Here is a 4524-nt window from a genome sequence, read left to right as displayed (position 1 = left end):
TTCAAATAAAATGATCGGTTTAGTCTTCACTTACCACAACAGTGTTGAATTTTGGCATTTTCAAAAACATGATGCCATTAATAGTAGTTCTTTTAATTTGGTTTCCCATTCGTAATAATAATACATAGTATCAAAATTTTCATGCATGCATGTGCATATATTGAAACTTTGCAGGACATACACTATTGTGACACGGAAACAGTGCAATTGGCTGGAAATAAAGGCTGCACATTGTATATTACTTTTTATTTTTCGTATGGATTATAGTAATTAAAAGATAAGAATTAAAGGGAGGGAACATGCATGGTAGTTACTGCATTGCCCTATATAGTTTTTAGGGTTTAGGACTATGTCTCTTTTTGAAAAGTTAAAATGCACTACAATAAATATGGTCTTTAGCAACGCTAAATTTTATAACGTCTTAAAATCATTCTCTTAGATAGGTTTAGGCAACGATTTTTTATAGTGTTACTGTTGAATTCAATTTTTTATTATTTTATAGCAACAAATTAAAATCGTTCTCTTTGATTATTTTAAAGAACGGTTTTATAACCGTTACCATGATTTGTATTTAAGCAACGATTTTTTTATTGTTGTTTAAATAATTGTACAAAAGAAACGCATAAAAACCGTTGCCAAAATGCTATACTTTAAAACCATTCTATTAGATGGTCTTAGACAACGGTTTTTACAGTGTTGCTGTTGAAGTTCAATTTTTCATTACGCTATAGTAACAAAATAAAACCGTTCTCTTTGACTATTTTAAAGAACGGTTTTACAACCATTACAACAATTGTTTATGAAACAATAATTTTCTAATATTATTTAAATAATTATACAAATTAAACAATACCAACAAAAATAATTTCAAATAATTATATAAATAAATTGTGACTTATTTTATTTTGAACTCCTTATTTTTATAAACTAATCTTTTAGGAGTAATTAAATTAGTTTTATTAATATATGGAGTTAAGTTAATTAATAATCTTATATAATCTTTATAATTGGTTATTTCATGTAATTTCAAATTAAAATTCAGTAATGGAAGTGTTAGGTAATTTAATTTAAGAAATTTGTATTATGAATAAATTACGATTTATTTTATTAAATTAAACTCTTAAAGATTAATTTGTTAGAAATGATTATATTGATTTTTATAAATACTTAAATTTAAGACAATTAATAGTTATGTACAATTTTTATTATAATTAATTATTTTATACAAATTAAAATTAAAATTTTGGTAATAAAAAAATAATAAAAAACTATATCGTATAATCTAAATAATTGATATTTCGGGTTAAAACTATATTTTATAAAATATAATTAGTATGTTCATTTTATAATTTAAATTAAAAAATTATTTAAAGTAAATGATATATTAGTAAATAAAATTTTATATACTCCAAAAATAATCTTTACAATATTATATTCAAATCCTAAATTGTTATTTGATTTTAAATATTTTATAAAAATTATTATATTACTTGTGACTATTTTTCCTTAATTCTAAAAATTCTTAATTTAAACCTAATATCCCAAATTTTCCCATTTGTGCCCTAAATCAAACACAACGCACACACACAGAAGGAAAGAAAAGGGAAGAAATGAGAAACAGGGGGAGCTCGAGGGGGAAATGGAAAAGAAGAGGAAGGAGAAGCGAGGGAGGGGATGGCGCCGGGAAGGGTTCTGCGGTCGTCGTTGTCATCGTCAGGTGAAGGTAGAGGGGTGACCGAGAGAAAGTCGGATGTGAGGAAGAGAACGACATGCGTGAGAGGGAGACAGAGGCTGCGACGGAGCTGTCCCGCCGCCAACGCCTCGTCGCCGTCGTGCTTCAAGGTCACCGCTGCTATCTGAGTCGTCGTCAGTTCTGCATATCGCTGAGGGAAGCCCCAGATGGAGATGAGGGAGACGCGAGCCAAGGACCGCGACGAGGAGTAGAAGAAGACGTCACCTTCACTGGAGCCATGATCGCTATCACCGTTCTGCCTTCCCCTGAGCCGCCAATACCACCATATTCTTCCAATCCGCCACACTCACCGCCAGCGAAGCTTCTATTGCCGTCACCGCAGAAAGGGGGTTGCTGCTGCTGTCATGGCCGTCTTCCTTGCCGCTGTAACTTCATTCAATCCTCAACTGTTGAAACTCGCCGCTGTTACCAATCGAGGCCTCTGCTACTAATAGTTCACTGCGATACAAAACAGTGATGGAGAAAGGGACAAAACTCCTCAGAGGAGATTGCTGGAGCCGTTGGTCCGAACTGCCCTGCCTTTTTCCTGCTCCGGTGCCACTGCTACTGCTGGAAAGTGATCGGAAATATTGCTGCTGTTGCCATGGATTAAGAAAGAGGGGTTTGTCACAATTAATTCCTGCTAGTTCGACACTCTGAGGTAGGGGATTTATTTTCAAAGTTTAATAGTTTTAATTTTAGAATGCCTACAAAGTTAATTGGATAATTGCAAATGGTTAATAGTGGTTAAGAATCAATTAATTGATGTGAATGACTTGAAATGTGTTTGAGAAGGGTTAGCTATTGTGATTATTCTGAGTTATGATTGGAATTAGATGCGATTGTGAAGGGTGATTACTCTGAGTTATGATCGAAATTAGTTTTGATTTTGGTTTGAGGCTGTGACTGTTACCAATTTTTTTGATTGTTTGGAATTGCAGAGAATTCTAATTGTATTTGATTATGCTGAATTGGTTGTTATAAGTTGGTTTGCTTGATGGATTATATTGAAGTTTGATTACTGAATTGTTATCTTGAAATCTGAGTTTTAAAATAGTTTTTATGCTTGCCCTGCATAATGTGTGGTGGATTTTTGTTGTTGTTCTTGCCTTCACAGAAAATGGGATGGATAAGAGAATTGTTTGTGTGACTTATGGTGGCACCACCGCTCCATTGGAGCAGCGGTGCGTTCGCTATGTTGACAACTTTAGTTCAGGTCATAGGGGAGCCACATCCACTGAGTATTTGTTCTTGCACTTGCTCTTGTTCTTGTTCTTGTCAATGAAACTTTTTCTTGGATATTTGTTTGGTGATCTCTTAGAGGGGAATGAATACTATGTTGCTGGTTATGTTGAGTGTAGGTATTTTCTGAAGGCGCGATATGTTGTGATCTTCTTGTATCGTAGGTGAATTTTTCTGTATATCCTTTTTTTATGTTTGTTTTTTGTGTGTTGTTGCTTACTACCTGTAACTCTTGTTCAGAGAAATTTTTCAGTCATTCTGTAGATCCCTGATGATCCCTTACTTGATTGCTTTGAGGCCACCGAAGGATTAAATATTCAAGGTCTTTGGTTTGTGCTTCATCCTCTTCTTGTACCATTAAAAAAGGGAAGGAAAAGAATATAAATAAAATGATACCAATAACTCTACTAGCAATGCTTCACATTAGAATTTGCATAAACTTAAATAAAAGACTTGATCATGTAGGTCGTTAGTTGTATGAAACAATGATGTTAACTGCCTTGTAAGATTTTTTTTCCTCTTCTTCCTCTAGATGATTCTTAATTTTTATCTTGATCACTATAGGCTGACAAAATTCCATCATATATATAATTTCATCATATAATGCAATTTTCTTTGCTTTTTAACCTTGTCTTTAGATGAAGACCACTCAAAATGATAATTGGATATTTTGTAATGATGTTATTTTGCATGCCCACTTTATTTCTTCTTATTTCTGTATTTTGCTGAATGCTATTATATATATACTTCAGTTCGTGAGGTTTATTCTAAAGCAGCGAAGACTGCTATCGTGGATCATCATGCTGTATGATCTATAGTTAAGATTTTGTCATTTCATTATTTTTTTTCCATCTAATTCCATTTTGTCTTTGTTAGCAAGTGTAGCCTTAATACAATATCATACTATTGCAGGCAGTGGATAGTGGTCTCTTGTTAAAGCTTTCTTTCAGCACTATATTTGAGTATCTTCAAGTTAGCTTCACTCCACTGTAATTTTTTTGTATTAATTTCATGTAAAAATGCAGCGCAAGCTGTTACGTGGTGTATATAGTTTCTTCCTGTCTTGGTGTTTGCCAGCAATAATTTGTTTATTTGTTTATTTTTTATTTCCATGGGTTCATCAGATTGCTAGAGCCACTTGTTATTTTGTAGCTTAACTATAAGTGCTTAGCACAAATTGATCATTGATAAATATGTTTTTTATTTTGTAGATGCTGCAAATAATTTCAAAGCCAATGAAGGATATTGGCTCACGTGCAATATTCTATCTTATCTGACTTTTATGTTCCTCAGAAGGAGATGGTATAAAATTGACATGTTGGTTCTTTCCATGAAAGTTTCATCCCTTATTAACTTCAATTTTGATTTGAATGATTTTGTAATATGTTAAGATACAAGAATATTAACCATGTCGATTTCAACATCTGTGCTAGAGTTAGTATTATTTAGAGAATTAGCATACAGATAATACTGCATAACTTAAGTAGTCCTGCTTAGATTGTGAAAACTGAAAAGTATAAGCAAAAAGACATTTATTGTATTTTGAAAAA

General features: G+C 32.6%; 1 long non-coding RNA gene across 2 annotated transcripts; it reads left to right on the top strand.

Annotated features, from left to right (window-relative positions):
* Window positions 1–1557: 1557 nt before the first annotated feature.
* LOC140176414 (uncharacterized) lies at window positions 1558–4184 on the top strand. Of its 2 annotated transcripts, none has more exons than XR_011867918.1 (6): window positions 1558–2393; window positions 2850–2973; window positions 3094–3138; window positions 3215–3296; window positions 3727–3791; window positions 3887–4184. It is a non-coding gene; the product is annotated as an uncharacterized lncRNA (long non-coding RNA). The 2 variants fall into 2 exon arrangements; XR_011867919.1 differs by having other exon boundaries at window positions 3215–3303.
* Window positions 4185–4524: the final 340 nt, after the last annotated feature.

The sequence above is a fragment of the Arachis hypogaea genome, chromosome 11 (genome assembly GCF_003086295.3).
Source record: "Arachis hypogaea cultivar Tifrunner chromosome 11, arahy.Tifrunner.gnm2.J5K5, whole genome shotgun sequence".
Lineage (NCBI taxonomy): Eukaryota > Viridiplantae > Streptophyta > Magnoliopsida > Fabales > Fabaceae > Arachis > Arachis hypogaea.
Note: the sequence above shows the minus strand (reverse complement) of the source record. Positions and strands in the feature narration are given on the sequence as shown.